Here is a 21,342-nt window from a genome sequence, read left to right as displayed (position 1 = left end):
AACGCCCAAAATGGGCACCAACCTGGCGCTGAACGCCCAGAGTTGTGTGCAAGGGCATTTTACATGCCTAAATTGGTGCAGGGATGTAAATGCCTTGACACCTCAGGATCTATGGACCCCACAGGATCATCTCAGGATCTGTGGACCCCACAGGATCCCTACCTACCTCATCATCTCTCTTCCCATTCATGATCATCCCTTCTACTTTCCATTTACCACTCACATCCATACACCCACTACCTTCAAAATTCAACATCTCTCTCCCACCCAATCCCACCCTTATGGCCGAACACACACTCCCATCCATCTCCTCCATATCTTCTTCTTATTCTTCTATTCTTTCTTCTTTTTCTCGAGGGCGAGCAACATTCTAAGTTTGGTGTGGTAAAAGCATAGCTTTTTTTTGTTTTTTCCATAACCATTGATGGCACCTAAGGCCAGAGAAACCTCTAGAAAGAGGAAAGGGAAGACAAAAGCTTCCATCAAGGGTCTATAGCTCAGTGGTAGAACATTTGACTGCAAATCAAGAGATCCCTGAGATACCTCAAGGGATACATTTTCTTCCACACAATTATTGGAAGCAACTAAGGGTGGAACATCAAGAGCACTCCATCATCCTTCATGAAATCAGAGAAGATCTAAAAGCACTGGAGGAGGAGCAACAAAGGCAAGGAAGAGACATAGAAGAGCTCAAGGACATCATTGATTCCTCAAGAAGGAAGTGCCACCATCACTAAGGTGGATTCATTCCTTGTTCTTAATTCTTCTGCTTTTCGTTTTCTATGTTATGTGCTTATCTATGTTTGTGTCTTCATTACATGATCATTAGTAGTTAGTAACTTTGTCTTAAAGTTATAAATGTCCTATGAATCCATCACCTCTCTTAAATGAAAAATGTTTTAATTCAAAAGAACAAGAAGTACATGAGTTTCGAATTTATCATTGAACTTAGTTTAATTATATTGATGTGGTGACAATGCTTCTTGTTTTCTGAATGTATGCTTGAACAGTGCATATGTCTTTTGAAGTTGTTGTTTAAGAATGTTAAATATGTTGGCTCTTGAAAGAATGATGACTAGGAGACATGTTATTTGATAATCTGAAAAATCATAAAAATGATTCTTGAAGCAAGAAAAAGCAGCAAAGAACAAAGCTTGCAGAAAAAAAAAAGGGGAGAAAAAAAATAGAAAAAAAAAATAAAAAAAAATAAAAATAGAAAGAAAAAGAAAAAGTAAGCAGAAAAAGCCAATAACCCTTAAAACCAAAAGGCAAGGGCAAATAAAAAGGATCCCAAGGCTTTGAGCATCAGTGGATAGGAGGGCCTAAAGGAATAAAATCCTGGTCTAAGCGGCTAAACCAAGCTGTCCCTAACCATGTGCTTGTGGCGTGTAGGTGTCAAGTGAAAACTTGAGACTGAGCGGTTAAAGTCAAGGTCCAAAGCAAAGAAGAGTGTGCTTAAGAACCCTGGACACCTCTAATTGGGGACTCTAGCAAAGCTGAGTCACAATCTGAAAAGGTTCACCCAATTATGTGTCTGTGGCATTTATGTATCCGGTGGTAATACTGGAAAACAAAGTGCTTAGGGCCACGGCCAAGACTCATAAAGAAGCTGTGTTCAAGAATCATCATACTGAACTAGGAGAGTCAATAACACTATTCGAAATCTGAAGTTCCCATAGATGCCAATCATTCTGAACCTCAATGGATAAAGTGAGATGCCAAAACTATTCAAGAGGCAAAAAGCTATAAGTCCCGCTCATATGATTGGAGCTCTGTTTCATTGATAGTTTGGAATTTATAGCATATTCTCTTCTTTTTATCCTATTTGATTTTAAGTTGCTTGGGGACAATCAACAATTTAAGTTTGGTGTTGTGATGAGCGGATAATTTATACGCTTTTTGGCATTGTTTTTAGTATGTTTTTAGTAGGATCTAGTCACTTTTAGGGATGTTTTCATTAGTTTTTATGTTAAATTCACATTTCTGGACTTTACTATGAGTTTGTGTGTTTTTTTGTGATTTCAGGTATTTTCTGGCTGAAATTGAGGGACTTGAGCAAAAATCAGATTCAGAGGTTGAAGAAGGACTGCTGATGCTGTTGGATTCTGACCTCCCTGCACTCAAAGTGGATTTTCTGGAGCTACAGAACTTGAAATGGCGCGCTTCCAATTGCGTTGGAAAGTAGACATCCAGGGCTTTCCAGAAATATATAATAGTCCATACTTTGGCCAAGAATCGACGACGTAAACTGGCGTTCAACGCCAGCCTTCTGCCCAAATCTGGCGTCCAGCGCCAGAAAAGGATCCAAAACCAGAGTTGAACGCCCAAACTGGCACAGAAACTGGCGTTCAACTCCACAAATGGCCTCTGCACGTGCTACACATAAGCTCAGCCCAAACACACACCAAGTGGGCCCAGGAAGTGGATTTATGCATCAATTACTTACTCATGTAAACCCTAGTAGTTAGTTTATTATAAATAGGACCCTTTACTAGTCTTTTTGACCATCTTTGGATTACCTTATGATCCTTTGATCACGTTTTAGGGTGCTGGCCATCTCGGCCATGCCTGAACCTTCACTTATGTATTTTCATACGGTAGAGTTTCTACACTCCATAGATTAAGGTGTGGAGCTCTGCTGTTCCTCAAAGATTAATGCAAAGTACTACTGTTTTCTATTCAATTCATCTTATTTCGCTTCTAAGATATCCATTCGCACCCAAGAATGTGATGAAGGTGATGATTATGTGTGACGCTCATCACCGTCTCCCCTATGAACACGTGCCTGACAAACACTTCCGTTCTACATGAAATAAGCTAGAATGAATATCTCTTAGATCTCCTAAACAGAATCTTCGTGGCGTAAGCTAGAATGATGGCGGCATTCAAGAGAATCCGGAAGGTCTAAACCTTGTCTGTGGTATTCTGAGTAGGATTCAATGATTGAATGACTGTGACGAGCTTCAAACTCGCGATTGTTGGGCGTTAGTGACAGACGCAAAAGGAGGGTGAATCCTATTCCAGCATGATCGAGAACCGACAGATGAATAGCCGTGCCGTGACAGGGTGGTGAGCATATTATTCACTGAGAGGAGGGGATGTAGCCACTGACAACGGTGATGCCCTTGCATAAAGCCAGCCATGGAAAGGAGTAAGACTGATTGGATGAAGATAGCAGGAAAGCAGAGGTTCAGAGGAACGAAAGCATCTCCATTCGCTTATCTGAAATTCCTACCAATGAATTACATAAGTATCTCTATCCCTATTTTATTAATTAATATTCGAAAACTCCATGATTATTTTATATCCGCCTGACTGAGATTTACAAGGTGACCATAGCTTGTTTCATACCAACAATCTCCGTGGGATTCGACCCTTACTCACGTAAGGTATTACTTGGACGACCCAGTGCACTTGCTGGTTAGTTGTATCGAAGTTGTGACAGACTGTAAAACTAGATCAGAGTATCTGGCCTAAGAAGCCACTACCAGAGATCACAATTTTGTGCACCAATGAGCCTGTAGACTTCAGGATCTACTCCATTAGTCTTAACAGTATCACAGATCTGTAAGAATTCAGTTAAGAACTGAAAAGGATCTTCAGATGGAAGTCCATGAAACTTGCAGTTCTGCTGCATCAGAGAAACTAGCTGAGGTTTCAGCTCAAAATTATTTGCTCCAATGGTAGGAATGGAGATGCATCTTCCATGTAAATTGGAATTAGGTGCAGTAAAGTCACCAAGCATCCTCCTTGCATTATTATTATTTTCGGCTGCCATCTCCTCTTCCTGTTCGAAAATTTCTGACAGGTGCTTGCTGGATAGTTGTAATTTAGCTTCTCTTAGTTTCTTCTTCAGAGTCCTTTCAAGTTCTGGATCTGCTTCAACAAGGATGTTCTTGTCCTTGCTCCTGCTCATATGACAAAGAAGAGGGTACAGAAAAATAATAATAATAGGGATCCTTTTTACCCAAGTATAGAGGTTCCCTTTAGGTGAGTGGAAGAAAAGAAGAAGAAAAAAAATTCGAACACAGATGGAAGAGGGGGTTCGAATTTGGTGAGTGATGTGAGGAAGAGATGTTAGTAGATGAATAAATAATTAGAATGAGATGAGAGAGGGAGAATTTTGAAAATAATTTTTGAAAAAGAGTTAGTGATTTTCGAAAATAGTTTTTTGAAAAAGGTTAGTAATTTTTGAAAATAAAAAATCAAAAATTAAAATAATTAGTTAATTAAAAAGAATTTTTGAAAAAGAGGAAAGATATTTTCGAAAATTAGAGAGAGAGAGAGTTAGTTAGGTAGTTTTGAAAACAAACAAAAAGTTAGTTAGTTAGTTGAAACAAATTTTGAAAAGATAAGAAGTTAGGAAGTTAGAAAAGATATTTTGCAATCACTTTTTTGAAAAAGGTAAGATAAGAAGATATTTTTGAAAAGATATGATAGAAATTAGTTTTTGAAAAAGATTTGATTTTTAAAATCTCAATTAATGACTTGATTCACAAGAAATCACAAGATATGATTCTAGAACTTAAAGTTTGAATCTTTCTTAACAAGTAAGTAACAAACTTGAAATTTTTGAATCAAAACATTAATTGATGATGTTATTTTCGAAAATATGATGTAAAATTAAGAAAAAGATTTTTGAAAAATATTTTTGAAATTTTCGAAAATAACTAAAAAAAATAAAAAAAAGATCTGATTTTTGAAAAAGATTTTGAAAAAAGATAAGATTTTTTTAAATTGAAAATTTGATTTGACTCATAAAAATAACTAGATTTTAAAAAAAAAATTTGAAAAAGTCAAATCTAATTTTTGAAATTTTAAGAGAGAAAAAGGGAAAGATATTTTTTTGATTTTTGAATTTTTATGATGAGAGAGAAAAACAAGAAAAATGATGCAATGTATGAAAGTTATGGATCAAAACAATGAATGCATGCAAGAATGCTATGAATGTCAAGATGAACACCAAGAACACTATGAAGATCATGATGAACATCAAGAACACATTTTTGAAAAAAATTTTTAATGCAAAGAAAACATGCAAGACACCAAACTTAGAATTCTTTAATGCTTAGACATAAAGAATTCAGGAATGCATATGAAAAACAAGAAAAGACACAAAACATGCAAATGCAAAGATCAAACAAGAAGACTTACCAAGAACAACTTGAAGATCATGAAGAACACTCTGAATGCATGAATTTTTCGAAAAATGCAAGATGATTATGCAATTGACACCAAACTTTTAACTTGACTCAAGACTCAAACAAGAAACATGAAATATTTTTTATTTTTATGATTTTTTTTATTTTTTTATATTTTCTTTTAATTTTTTCGAAAATCATTTGAAAAAGAAAAATAAGGATTCCAAAACTTTTAATATGAATTCCAGGAATCTTATGCTCTTTAGTCTAAAGCTCCAATCAAAGGGTCAGGCATGGCTTTATAGCCAGCCAAGCTTTAGTATGTAACTCAGACATGACAAGCCTAACATGCCCTACAGAGGAATTAGATATGGCTTTACAGCCAGCCAGGCTTCAACATGCTTCATGAAACACTAGAATTCATTCTTAAAAATTCTGAAGAAAAATATATTTTTGAAAACATTTTTGTTTTAAAATTTTTTCGAAAACAAATGAGAAATTTTTGAAAGATTTTTGAAGAATTTTTGAAAATAAAACAAAAAGAAAATTACCTAATCTGAGCAACAAGATGAACCGTCAGTTGTCCAAACTCGAACAATCCCCGGCAACGGCGCCAAAAACTTGGTATGCAAAATTGCTACTCAGGTTGTGAATTATTGTTCGAAAATGATTCCCTGGCGATGGCACCAAAAACGGATGCACAGAACCATGGTCTAAACATATTTTCACAACTTCGCATAACTAACCAGCAAGTGCACTGGGTCGTCCAAGTAATACCTTACGTGAGTAAGGGTCGAATCCCACGGAGATTGTTGGTATGAAGCAAGCTATGGTCACCTTGTAAATCGTTGGTGAGAATTTTAGATAAGTGTATGGAGATGCATTCATTCCTCTGAACCTCCGCTTTCCTGCTGTCTTCATCCAATCAGTCTTACTCCTTTCCATGGCTGGCTTTATGCAAGGGCATCACCGTTGTCAGTGGCTACATCCCCTCCTCTTGTGAAAATGGTCCAAGATGCCCTGTCACGGCACGGCTAATCATCTGAGGTTCCCGATCATGCTGGAATAGGATTCACCCTCCTTTTGCATCTGTCACTACGCCCAGCACTCGCGAGTTTGAAGCTTGTCACAGTCATTCAATCATTGAATCCTACTCGGAATACCACAGACAAGGTTTAGACTTTCCGGATTCTCTTGAATGCCGCCATCATTCTAACTTACACCACGAAGATTCCGATTAAGAGATCTAAGAGACACTCATTGAATCTAAGGTAGAACGGAGGTGGTTGTCAGGCACGCGTTCATAGGGAATGATGATGATTGTCACGTTCATCACATTCAGGTTGAAGTGCGAATGAATATCTTAGAAGCGAAATAAGATGAATTGAATAGAAAACAGTAGTACTTTGCATTAATCTTTGAGGAACAGCAAAGCTCCACACCTTAATCTATGGAGTGTAGAAACTCTACCGTTAAAAATGCATAAATCCACTTTCGGGGCCTACTTGGTGTGTGCTTGGGCTGAGCTTGAAGTCTACATGTGGAGAGGTCATTCTTGGAGTTGAACGCCAGCTTTTGTGCCAGTTTGGGCGTTGAACTCCACTTTGCAACTTGTTTCTGGCGCTGGACGCCAGAATTGGGCAGAGAGCTGGCGTTGAACGCCAGTATGCGTCATTTAAACTTGGGCAAAGTATGGACTATTATATATTTCTGGAAAGCCCTGGATGTCTACTTTCCAACGCAATTGGAAGCGCGCCATTTTGAGTTCTGTAGCTCCAGAAAATCCATTTTGAGTGCAGGGAGGTCAGAATCCAACAGCATCAGCAGTCCTTCTTCAACCTCTGAATCTGATTTTTGCTCAAGTCCCTCAATTTCAGCCAGAAAATACCTGAAATCATAGAAAAACACACAAACTCATAGTAAAGTCCAGAAATGTGAATTTAACGTAAAAACTAATGAAAACATCCCTAAAAGTAACTAGATTCTACTAAAAACATACTAAAAACAATGCCAAAAAGCGTATAAATTATCTGCTCATCAAGCACCCATCTGATTAATCTTGGTTTAGAATCCTGTTTGGTTAGAAGGTACTTCAAAGCAGCATGATAAGTATAAACAATAACCTTAGAACCAATTAAATAGGACCTAAACTTATCAATAGCATACACAATAGCTAATAATTCTTTTTCTGTAGTTGTCTAATTCTTTTGAGCATCATTTAACACACGACTAGCATAGTAAAGAGATGCATAAGCTTGCCATGCCTCTGTCCTAAAACAGCTCCTATAGCATAATCACTAGCATCACACATTAATTCAAATGGCAAATCCCAATCAGGGGGAGCTATGATGGGAGCATAGGTAAGGTTTGCTTTTAGAGTTTCAAAAGCATGCAGACAGTTAGTATCAAATACAAAAGGAACATTAGCAACTAGTACGTTGCTTAATGATTTAGCAATCTTAGAAAAATCCTTTATAAATCTTCTGTAAAATCCTACATGACCCAAGAAACTCTGGACTCCCTTAACATTAGTTGGTAGTGGTAATTTTTCAATTTCCTCCACCTTGGCTCTATCAACCTCAATCCCCTTGCTTGAAATCCACTGTCCAAGAACAATACCTTTTGTAACCATAAAATGGCATTTTTCCCAATTTAAAACAAGGTTTGATTCTTGACACCATTTCAAAACCAGAGATAAATGCTTAAGGTAGGATTTAAAAGAATTACCAAAAATAGAAAAGTCATCCATAAATACCTCAATAAACCTTTCAACTATATCAAAAAAAATTGAAAGCATACACCTCTGAAAAGTTGTTGGGGCATTACAGAGTCCAAATGGCATCCTCCTGTAAGCAAATACTCCAAAAGGGCATGTGAATGCCATCTTCTCTTGAACTTGAAGGTCCACTGCAATTTGGTTATATCCAGAATATCCATCAAGAAAACAATAAAAAGCATGAATAGCTAACCTCTAAAGCATCTTATTAATGAAAGGCTATTAGTGATCCTTCCTTGTAGCAGTGTTGAGCCTCCTGTAGTCTATGCACATTCTCTAGCATGTGACGGTCCTTGTATGAATTAGCTCATTCTTTTCATTCTTGATCACTGTCATCCCTCCTTTCTTAGGAACTAGCTGCACAGGACTTACCCAAGGGCTATTAGAAATAGGGTATATAATGCCGGCTTCCCATAGTTTTATTACCTCCTTTTGGACCACCTCTTTCATAGTTGGATTGAGCCTGCTTTGTGGTTGCACAACCGGTTTAGCATCATCTTCAAGAAGAATCTTGTGCATACACTTGGTTGGACTAATCCCTTTTAAATCACCAATGGTCCACCCAAGAGATATTTTATGGCTCTTGAGCACTGTAATCAGTGCCTCTTTCTCACCAGGTTTCAAGAAAGAGCTAATAATCACTGGATATGAATCATTTTCACCCAGGAATGTATATTTCAGAGAAGGAGGCAAAAGCTTGAGCTCAAGCCTGGGGACTTCTTCCTCCACCGTAGGCGTGCTCAATATGTTCTTCTGGGGTAGTGAATCATCATTCTCAAGTAATTCATACTCAGAGAGGGGATCCAAAATATCATCAAGTACCTCAGCTTCTAGTACCTCTTGAATAAGTGGCTCAACAACATCAACTCTCATACACCCCTTAGAATCATTAGGGTGTTTGATGGCTTCAAATACATTAAGGACAACCTGTTCTTCATTGACCCCCAGGGTTAATTCACCCTATTGCACATCAATCAGAGCTCTACCTGTAGCTAAAAAGGGTCTTCCAAGAATAATAAAGGACTTTTTATCCTCTTCCATATCCAATATAATAAAATCAGCAGGAAAAATAAATGGTCCCACTTTCAAAAGTAAATCCTCAACAACCCCATAGGAAATTTCATAGAAAGATCAGAAAGTTGAAGAGAGATACGAGTGGGTCTTACCTCCTCAATTTAGAGCTTTTTCATCACTGATGTGGCATGAGGTTGATGCTAGCTCCAACGTCACACAAAGCTCTCTGAATGGTGACATCTCCGATGGTTCAAGGAATTACAAAGCTTCTTGGATCCTACATCTTCTAAGGAAGGTTATGTTGAATAATAGCACTGCATTCCTTAGTTAACACCACTGTCTCTTTTTCCTTCCAATTCCTCTTGTTAGTCAACTGTTCTTTCATGAATTTAGTAGGGAGAGGCATTTTCTCAAGAGCCTCAGCTAAAGGAATGTTGATCTAAAGCTTCTTGAAGACTTCTAAAAATCTAGAAAATTGCTTGTCTTTAGAAGCCTTCTGAAGTCTCTGAGGATATGGCATTTTAGGCTTGTACTTAGGAGCCTTTGGCAATGTAGGATGAGTATCAAGAGAGACTGGGAATGGATTATCTGGAGCTTCTTTTTTCAACTAGCTCCTCATTGACCTAAGTCTCAAAACCAGCTACTTTACCACTTCTCAATTGAATGGCCTTGTAGTCTTCTATTGGGTTCACACTGTATCACCAGGAAATGTACTTGGAGGCCTTTCAGGTATTTGCTTGCTCAAATAGCCTACTTGTACCTCCAAGTTTCTGATGGAAGCTCTAGTTTCCTGCATAAAACTATTTAGTACTACTTCCAAATCAGTGTTCTTCTGGGGCTGAGAATTTTCCTGCTGAGGTGGTTGTTGTTTATGAGACTAAAACTGGCAGTTATTATGATTATTATGCTAAAAACCGCCCTGAGAATTGTTTTTAAAATTCTGTGGTCTCTGAGGTTGCTCTCTCCACCCCAAATTTGGGTGATTTCTCCACCCCTAATTATAGGTCTTAGAGTATGGATCATTATTGGGGTTTTTAGGAGCATTCCCCATGTAATTGACCTTTTCAGAAGAAGATTGAGCATAATCATAATTCTCACCTTACATAGAGCTACTAGTAATGTCATAAGGGGCTTCTTAAGGTACATTCTGAGTGTTGACAGCTGAAACCTGCATCCCACTCAATTGTTGAGTAATCAAATTTATTTGTTGAGACAAAATTTTGTTCTGAGCAAGAAGAGCATAAAAGCTTCTACTTCCAAAACGCATTTCTTCTGAGGAGTCCCAGATTTCACAGGATTTCTGTTAGATGAGTATAAATATTGGTTGTTAGCAACCAACTCAATAAGCTCATTAGTTTCCTCTAGTGTCTTCTTCATGTACAACGAACCACGTACAGAATTATCTAAACACATTTTGGACATTTCACATAATCCCTCATAAAAGATATCCAGTTGAGTCCATTTAGAAAACATGTCTGGAGGACATTGCCTGGTTAGCAGCTTGAATCTCTTCCAGGCTTCATAGAGGGTTTCACTATCTTTTTGTCTGAAGGTCTGAACCTCCACCTTTAGCTTAGTTAGCTTTTGTGGTGGGAAATATTTAGTCAGAAATCTAGTGACCACTTTATCCCAAGTATCCAGACTCTCCTTGGGTTGAGAATCTGGCTGATGAGTGGATAATTTATACGCTTTTTGGCATTGTTTTTACATAGTTTTCAGTATGATTTTATTAGTTTTTAGTATATTTTTATTAGTTTTTAAATAAAAATTACAATTCTGGACTTTACTATGAGTTTGTGTGTTTTTCTGTGATTTCAGGTAATTTCTGGCTGAAATTGAGGGACTTGAGCAAAAACCAGATTCAGAGGTTGAAGAAGGACTGCAAATGCTGTTGGATTCTGGCCTCCCTGTACTTAAAGTGGATTTTCTGGAGCTACAGGGCTTTCCAGAAATATATAATAGTCCATACTTTACCCGAGTTTAGATGACGCAAACTGGCGTTCAACGCCAGCTCTCTGCCTTATTCTGGAGTTAAACGCCAGAAACAGGTTGCAAAGCAGAGTTAAACGCCAGAAACTGGTTACAAACTGGCGTTTAACTCCAAGGAAGACCTCTACATGTGAAAGCTTCAATGCTCAGCCCAAGCACACACCAAGTTGGCCCGGAAGTGAATTTCTGCATCATTTACTGATTTTTGTAAACTTAGTAACTAGTTTAGTATAAATAGAACTTTTTACTATCATGTTAGTGAGTTCTTTTGATTAGTTTTATGCTATCTTAGACTTTTAGGGGGGTTGGCCATTCAGCCATGCCTGGACCTTCATCACTTATGTATTTTCTACAGTAGAGTTTCTACACACCATAGATTATGGTGTGGAGCTCTACTGTTCCTCATGAGTTAATGCAAAGTACTACTATTTTTCTATTCAATTCAAGCCTATTTCTTCTCTAAGATATTCATTCGCACACAAGAACATGATGAATGTGATGATTATGTGACGCTCATCATCATTCTCACTTATGAACGCGTGCCTGACAAACACTTCCGTTCTACATGCAAACAAGCTTGAATGTGTATCCCTTAGCCTTCTGATCGTGAGATCAGAGTCTTCGTGGTATAGGCTAGAACTATTGGCAGCCATTCTTGAGGTCTGGAAAGTCTAAACCTTGTATGTGGTATTCCGAGTAGGATCTGGGAAGGGATGGCTGTGACGAGCTTCAGACTCGCGAGTGCTGGGCATAGTGACAGACGCAAAAGGATTACTGAATCCTATTTCAGTATGATCGAGAACTGACAGATGAATAGCCATGCGGTGACAGCGCATCTTGGACCATTTTCACTGAGAGGATGGGAAGTAGCCATTGACAACGATGATGCCCTACATAAAGCTTGCCATAGAAAGGAGTGGGAATGATTGGATGAAGACAGCAGGAAAGCAGAGGTTCAGGAGGAACGAAAGCATCTCTATACGCTTATCTGAAATTATCACCAATAAATTACATAAGTATCTCTATCTTTATTTTATATTTTATTTATCTTTTAATTATCAAATCTCCAACACCAATTGAATCCGCCTGACTGAGATTTACAAGGTGACCATAGCTTGCTTCAATCCGACAATCTCCGTGGGATCGACCCTTACTCACGTAAGGTTTATTACTTGGACGACCCAGTACACTTGCTGGTTAGTTGTGCGAAGTTGTGACAAAGTGTGTGAATTACGTTCCGAGCACCAAGTTTTTGGCGCCGTTGTTAAGGATCACAATTTCGTGCATGTCTAGTGTTTTGGACCGGAGCTTTCACTGAAAGCTTGGCTGGCTAGTAAGCCATGTCTAATTCCTGGACTGGAGCTTTAGACTAACATTGCAAGATTCTTGGAATTCCTATTAAAAATTTTGAAATCCTTATTTTGCTTTTTCCAAATAATTTTCGAAAAATACCAAAAATTTTAATAAAATCATAAAATCAAAAATAATTTGATGTTTCTTGTTTAAGTCTTGTGTCAGTTTGTAAGTTTGGTGTCAATTGCATATTTTTAGTTTTCACTAAAAATTTTTGAAAAACTCATGCATGGTGTTCTTCATGATCTTCAAGTTGTTCTTGATAAATCCTCTTGTTTTTCATATGCATTTTCAATTTGTTAGTGTCTAAAAATTAAAAATTTCTAAGTTTGGTGTCTTGCATGTTTTTCTTTTCTTAAAAAATTTTCAAAAATATGTTCTTGGTATTCATCTTGACATTCAAAGTGTTCTTGGTGTTCATCTTGACATTCAAAATGTTCTTGCATGTATCATGTGTTTGGAGAAAGGAAGCAAAGAAGAACCACGTTAGCAGTCAAGTTAGTCCCACTAACGTGACCTCTAATGTGGAATGGGTGCTAACTCGCAAAGTTAATGAGAAAGGTAATCGCCAATAACGCCCTCGAAGCCATCATAAGCCCATGTTAAGAGTCACGTTAACAAAGTTAACGTGAACTCTAACGTGGAAGAAGACAACAAGGCCAACGTTAGTAACACTCTCCTTTGTCACTAACGTTGGCCAAGCTCATAAGTGGCCACGTTAAGAGCCACGTTAACTTAGTTAACGTGGACTCTAACGTTAAGAAGCAAAAGAGAAGCCAACGTTAGTGACATTCACCTTTGTCACTAACGTTGGCCAAGCCTCCATAAGCCACGTTAACTCCCACGTTAACTTAGTTAACGTAGAAGCTAACGTGGAGAGAGCAATTGATAGCCAACGTTAGTGCCACTTACCTTTGTCACTAACGTTGGGGTGAACCACCAAGAGCCACCATGAGCAACGTTAACTCCCACGTTAACTTAGTTAACATGGGAGCTAACGTGGATAAAGAGATGATGAGCCAACGTTAGTGACACTTGTAACGACCCAACTTCCAGTATGCCATGGTCATACAAGAAGCTAAGTGTTACTAACTTATCCTTCCTAATTATTATTATTTATTTAATATATGAGCCTGTTCCTTGTTAGAATGATGCCAATTTTACGAGTAATTTTTTTTTTAATTTTTGCGGATGGTCCGGTAAAATAAACAAGCATACATTGGGAGTAATAGAAAAGCGGCATAAAGAAACATAGAAATACAACTGATAATATACATCATGTACACTATAACAAAACATGCAGCGTTTACACAAGATCAAGTCAGTTTACATCCTCGTCATCCTACGTAGCTAATATATACACGACACTCCCAGGGCCTGGCCCATACAAAAAGCCACTAAACTGGCGCCCAGGCTAGCCTAACCACTATATAGCTCCTAGCTCTCAGGTGTACTAACACAAGTGAGAGACTAACTATCAGATAATGTCAGACTAGAGTGTCATCAAAAGAATGCCCCTTCCGCAGTCAAACTATATCTACACGTGGCCGTTCGGAGAATCGCCGTGAGGCTCGTCTATCTCCTCATCCTGCTCTATCTCTATCTCGGGATCCTCCTCATCATCATCATCCACAGCTACAGCTATACCCTCAGATCCACCAGAAATACTGCTGTCACTATGTACAAAACCATTCGCGAGCACAGGTCCGTTCGCGTATATAGGAGCTACCCCACCATCTGGTAGTGCCGGCTCATCAGGCTGTGGAAAGTCGGGGATCGGCTCAGGGGGAAAATCCCACTCTGGTGGTATCACAGGTACGTAGTCACCAGCTAACTCAGGCTCATCAGGAATGATAGGCTCAGGTACCGCCTCATTCAAAGGTTGAGCTGGTATAGGGTGCTCAGGATCATCAGGAAAAGGATGTCCAGGTGCGTCAGGGTGTAACCAGGATAAGGGAAAGTCGTAAGGAGCATCAGGGTCAAAATGCGGGCTAGACAGAGGATGTTGAAAAGCTTGATTAGGTAACGCATATCGTCTAATACGAGGCTCCAATCCCATGATGAAGTAACTGTGATGTACCGCATCCTCGTAGACGTAAGGGTCCTCGAACTCATAGAAGATCACGCCCGTCTCCATCTGAGGGGGGAGGAAGGGAGTGAAGGGGTAAGAACTGGGGAGTTCTTAGTAGGGTCGGGGTTGTTAGTTACGTTCATCTATTTGTATTCGATTAGCAGATGGATAATAGAATACAGTAAACTAGTGAAGAGTAATTTTAAATAGATAAAAAAAATAGATAACAGAACACAAACGGAAGAACACAAGGAAATAAAGCACAGACATAACACTCAAGCAGACAAACATAAAGAAATAGTTCACTCACAAGAAAGAATGCAACAGAGAGTGATGCGCAGACAAGAATGATGCATGTCTAGCCCTAGCGCAGGCCATGAGCTCATGTGTCGGTTGGCTGCCCGCAATCCCGACATTTATCCGGTCACGAGTAATCCCGATTTCCCGAATACGATTTTCCGTTCCTAAATAAATGCGCATACAATAATAGCCGCTCATTTGAGACAGCCTCTGCTTACTGCAGGAAAATATATATACTCTGCTCTGCTCTGGGGAAGCGGAAAATAGCTGTAGGTAACTTAGTTTCCCTACAGAAGCTCTGGGTTGCATTAAGCAACTAATATATATTAAATATAGCTCTGGGTTGCATCAAGCAACTAATATATATAAATATCTCTTTATTATATTACTCTTCTCTTTATATCTCTTTACTCTGTTCTGGTTTCTCTTTTCTCTGTATCTCTTTTCTCTTCTCTGATTACTCTATTCATCTGTATCTATATTACTCTTTTTCTCTTTATCTCTTTACCTTACTCTGGTTACTCTGTTTTCTGTGTTTCTCTACTCTGTTCTGATTTCTCAGTTTAACGTATGTATTTAAAGCTTATATAAATTTCGGTATGAACAGTTAGCCTATCCCAAGTATAGGTTCATTAAGTCTATACTGAAACAGTTTAACTTTTCATATAATACCTAACCCTATTCGCAATTCCAGGACTAACTATGTTGCCCTAATTCGTTCACTAGTCTCTGTCTGTTTTTCTGTCATTAAAACTTTACAGACTTTTTCTTCGATTTTTATCTTTTCTTCAACTTTTTATCTTTTATTTATCTTTGCCTCACTAATATGTTTTTTTACCACTCCCTAGGTGTTTTATGAAGATAATTATGAGATTCTGCACTTAAAGTTGTCTTTCTAAAGCTTTTACAGAAAACTGCCTTTTTCGCATTATTTTATTATTTTTATTAAAATATTATTTTTAATTAAATATTATTATTTAATATTTTATTATTATTTATTATTTTATTAATATATTTTCGAAAATTAACTTTACTTTAACCTTTAACCTTTAAAATTCACTTTTTACCACCCGTAACTTTTAATATTTCTACTTTTACCACCCTAACTTCCAGAAATTACCATATAACCCCTTAAACACCAAAAATTTTACTTCCTTGCCCTTTTATGAATCAAAAAGGTGTTCTTCATTGTTCTTCACCACACTCAAAGTGTTCTTCATGTTCTTCATAAATTCTTCAGATTCTTTCTCTGTTTTTACCCGTTTTTCAGTCTTTTCAGCAACCGATTTTTACTATAATTCATAATAAATTAGCAGCCACTAAAACCCCATCTTTTCTACATGATTTCAACACAAATTGAACCTCAATTTAAGCTTAGGGTTTCGTTTTTCCTGCTGCCCAAGAACATGAACTTTAAAGCTTGAATTTCATCAAATTTCCTCAAAATTTCACCAAATTTTCACCAAGAATCAATCATATATGCAACCAATTTTTAGCACAGCCAAATTATACAACATTCACACATCTCAAACACAAATAATCAAGATTAATTTCGTGGCACCCTACCTGGTCTTGCTGCTCCTAATTCAATCAAACTTTCAGGTGGTCCTTAAGCACTTTTTCCTCCTAAATCACATCAAGAAAAGACATATTTAAGCATGTTTCCTTGAAACTGAATCAAAAGAGAGATGGTGCAGCCAACTCACCTTGATCTCAACCTTGATAAGTCATACAATCATGTAGAGAAAGAAGAGAGGATCATTTTGGTCGGATTGGAATTTTGATTTGAGTTTTAGTTCAGCAGAAATCAAGCTTTGAAGATTTGGAACTAAGAACTTTTCTCTCTTTTTCTCTCTACCTATTTTCGGCCACAAAGTGAAAATGAGCCAGCCTTGGGGGTTTTGGGGGTGTAGGGTGAGTTGTGATTGGTTGGCTTGGAGGTGGATTAAAATAATATTAAAATATCTCAGATGTATATCTACTAAAACTAGGTGTATCGGAACACTTGTGAAAACATCTCTAAAAATTATTTTCTGAGCTACTAGCATAAATGACACTAGTAACATATTTATTATGAGAATAAAACATGTATAATGAGGCCTTAGCATTGCTAAAGTCATCAGAGAGTGCTGGTGCTAAGCTGCAACAGTAAATTGTGAACCCGGTTAAACCGGTTTTCTATTTTTAACTAAAACTGACCAGGTAACCTTATAATATTATTCAAGAAGCTTCTAATACTAATATAATGATAATATCATCCTATTATCTCTCTTCTCTCATAAATCGAGTCTGGTTTGTCAAACTGAGACTATTTACGAAAAACCGAATTAAAACTCCTAACCGATACGGTTCAAAAACCAGGTTCTTCGCGACCGCGTTATCGAGCTTGTCTCGGAAAAGGTTCTAACTTAAATATGACATAATGACAATGAGGATTGAGATACTTGATGATATATCAAAGGTTTTCCCCTTACTGATCTTTCGAAGAAATTCGTACTTTCAGAAAAGAACTCGCATACTCGAAAATCGGGGTTGTTACAACACTCACCTTTGTCACTAACGTTGGAGACGGCTAGCATGACTACGTTAGAAGCCACGTTAACTTAGTTAACGTGGACTCTAACGTGGGAAATAGGGGCACATTGGAAGGTTAGTGACAAAGGTAAGTGTCACTAACGTTCTCGAAGGATTGGCATTACTACGTTAGAAGCCACGTTAACCTAGTTAACGTGGACTCTAACGTAGGGACAAGGGCGGACTCTCCACGTTATTGGGAAAGGTAAGTCCCAATAACGTGATCATATTTGGGTTAGGAACGTTAGTGAAAAAGGTGATTGTCACTAACGTTCTCAAACCCACACTTTCACATAACGTTGACACCACTAACATCCTGAGCCAAAGTCCCTGCCTACTTCACCTTTTCTCTCTGCAAGAAAAGCTAAGCCCAAGGAAAAGGGATAACTGCTTCAAACTCAAGATTCAGAGGCCCATACCCAAGACTTGAAGAGCCAACTAGAAGATTAGAAGAGTAGTATATATAGGAGTAGGTTTGAATTAGTTTAGGGAGTTGAAAACTTTAGGGAGCTTTTGGCATAGAACTACTCTCTGTATTTTACTTTCTCTGCACTTCTAGTTTTACTTTCATCATGTATTCTCCATCTTGGTTTTTATTTTCCAGAGCTATGAACAACTAAACCCCTTTCATTCGGTTAGGGAGCTCTGTTGTAATTTGATGGATCAATATTACTTTTCATTCTCCTTCTTCTATCTTTTCTCTTGATTTTACTTGAAAGCTTTCGATCTTCATCGAATTGGGTAGTTATCTTGGAAAAGAAGCTATTCATACTTGGATCTCTTCTGAACCTTGAAAGAGGAATGAAGAGATCATGCTAGAAATGCTTTCTCATGCTGGACCAAATTGGGTTTGGATGGATATGTGACTATAATCCTACCAACACTTGATTTGGGAAATGCATGTGGTATAATCAATGACCATACTTCATCTCTTCTCATGAGCAATTGACCAAGGAATTGGCTATTGATCAAGATTTGAGAGATTGAATTACCAAGAAATTGGAATTCGATCACTTAAGATTGCCAAGGAGATCAATGAATGCATTGATTGAGGAAGAGATGAAAATGAACTTGATCCGGAGAATGCAACATCTATTGAGCCTAATGAACTCCCCATTTCTGATCTTACCCATTCTCTTTAATTTTTGCCATTTACTTTTATGAGCAATTACCCCATTCCCGTTTAAGATTCTGCAATTTACTTTCCGCCATTTACATTCAGCTCTTCATTTTTAGCATTTACTGTTTCTGCTATTTACTTTCCCGCCATTTAATTTTCTGTAAATCTCAAATCAAATTCTGGTTCGCTCAACTAGAACATTCCTCTAATTAAAGTTGCTTGATCAATCAATCTCTGTGGGATTCGACCTCACTCTATTGTGAGTTTTTACTTGACGATAAATTCGGTACACTTGCCGAAGAAAATTTGTTGAGAGACAGGTTTTGTGCGTATCAAGTTTGTGGCGCCGTTGCCGGGGATTGATTTTGTATCAACAATTATTAAGTTGGAGGATCACTAGATTGAGCATTTTTCTTTTGTTTGTTTTAAATTTCTGTTGAGTTAATTCACTTTCAGTTTTAGTTAATTTCTTCCCTTCCCCTTACTTTTTCGTTTATTATATTTTTTTTTAGTTATTTACAATTCAGTTCACTAACCCACTAACTGTTTGATATATTGCATCACTCACACTAATAGTAATTCTAACAGAATTTTTTCTGGATCTGTTTCCTTACTTGTACCTTGTTGGTTGTATGACAGGGAGGAGAAGCGGGGCTTCAACTTCCTTTGATTCTGAACCAGAGAGGACCTTCCTTAGATTAAGGAGGGAAGCAAGAGGAAAAAGAGTAGTTGGTGCTGAGGAAGAGGAGGAATACTTTGAACCAAACATGGAAGAAAATATGAAAAACCATCATGAAGAAGAGGCTCACAACCATGGCAGAGAAGGTCTAGCAAATCATGCTGGGCAAGAGAGAAGAGTTCTGGGTTCTTACATCAACCCAAACCCAGGAAACTGTGGGAGTAGCATACAAAGGCCAACCATACATGCCAACAACTTTGAACTAAAGCCACAGCTCATCACCCTTGTTCAGAACAACTGTTCATTCGGAGGGAGTGTCCAAGAAGACCCCAATCAACATCTAACCACCTTCCTGAGGATATGTGACACTGTGAAGTCTAATGGTGTTCATCCTGACACCTATAGACTATTTCTGTTCCCCTTCTCACTCAAGGACAAAGCATCTAAATGGCTAGAGTCCTTCCCAAAGGAGAGTTTGGCAACCTGGGAAGATGTGGTGAACAAATTCTTGGCAAGATTCTATCCTCCTCAATGGATTAACAGGCTGAGAGCTAAGGAGCAAACATTCAGGCAGCAGGATGGTGAGACTCTATATGAAGCATGGGAGAGGTTTAAGGACCTAACAAGGAGGTGTCCACCAGACATGTTCAATGAATGGGTGCAGCTACACATTTTTTATGAAGGCCTTTCTTATGAATCCAAGAAGGCAGTCGACCACTCATCCGGGGGATCTCTGAACAAGAAGAAGACCATTGAGGAGGCCATAGATGTCATTGAAACTGTAGCAGAGAATGACTACTTCTATGCCTCCAACAGAGGGAACACTAGAGGAGTGATAGAGCTAAACAATGTAGATGCTCTGCTGGCCCAAAACAAGCTCATTACCAAGTAATTAGCTGACCTCACCAAGAAGAGGGAGAGGAACCAAGTAGCAGCAATCACCACCTCATCAACAACCCAAGAGGGAGTGAATGCAGAGGCAGAGAGTGAGCAGGAGCAAGCCAACTACATTGGGAATTCACCTAGGTAAAACCATGATCCATACTCCAAAACCTACAACCCTGGATGGAGGAACCACCCAAACTTTGTGTGGGAGAATCAACAAGATCAAGGCCAAGATCAGAGACGTCACAACCCCAACACCAATGCAGCTCACCAACAATTCACACAGAGAACATATCAACACCACCATAACAACACCTCTCCACATCCATATCAAAACCAAAATAACACTCCTCATCCTTCTACCTCCAATCCCAACCTACCATCATCTGATGATAGACTCTCAAGGATTGAGAACCTGCTTGAAGGCATATGCAAAGAGATTCAAGACAACAAGGTGTTCAAGGAGGAAGTGCGAGCAAATTTTAAGAACCAGGGAGACACCATCAAGAGGTTGAAATCTCAAGTAGGGTATCTCTCTGAGCAGATTCCCAAACCTACAGAGGGATTCCCAAGTGACACAGAGAAAAATCTCAGAGGGGAAACAAAGAAAGTAAGATGGGAAGATTGTAAGATGGTCACTACAAGTGATAAGGAGACTGAGGACAAGCCAAACAGGCCGCCAGAACAACCTGGAGAGACCTCAGCAGAGAAGAAGGAAAAAGATCACCAAGAACCAAAAATCTCACAACAGGAGCTGCTGAGACTCTATGCACCCTTTCCCCAACTACTCAATGGTGCTGTGGAGAAGAGAATATATTCAAGATTTCTTGACTTGTTTGCATCTCTGCATGTAAACATACCATTCATCAAGATCATCCAACAAATGCCTGCATATATCAAGTTTATGAAGGAACTGCTTCCTAGGAAAAGCTCACTCAAGGGAGGCCAAACTATAGTGATGAACAAGGAGTGCAGCGCCCTCATTCAACCAGAGTTGCCTACAAAAAGAAAGGACCCAGGGAGTTTCTACATTCCTTGTGCCATCAGAGAAACCATGTTTGATAAGGGACTCTGTGATTTAGGAGCAAGCATCAACTTAATGCCCTTATCCCTTATGAAGAGGCTGCAGATCAATGAGATAATGCCCACAGATGTAGTCATCAGGCTTGCTGATAAAACTCAAAAACAAGCAATAGGAGTGGTGGAAAATGTGTTGGTAAAGGTTGGGAAATACTTCCTCCCAACAGACTTTGTCATATTGGACATGGAAGAGAGTCACACTCACCCAATCATATTGGGAAGACCATTCCTAGCTACAGCCAGAGTACTCATAGATGTGGAGTGAGGGGAGCTAATTTTGAGGATCCATGATGAACAACTCAGCTTTAATGTCTTCAAACTCTCACAAGAAACAGATCAAGAGAACAAGGAACTAAGGAA

Source organism: Arachis ipaensis, chromosome B1 (genome assembly GCF_059453495.1).
Source record: "Arachis ipaensis isolate K30076 ecotype BB chromosome B1, ASM5945349v1, whole genome shotgun sequence".
NCBI classification, from domain to species: Eukaryota; Viridiplantae; Streptophyta; class Magnoliopsida; order Fabales; family Fabaceae; genus Arachis; species Arachis ipaensis.
The sequence above is the reverse complement of the archived record's forward strand: the minus strand, read 5'-3'. Positions refer to the sequence as shown.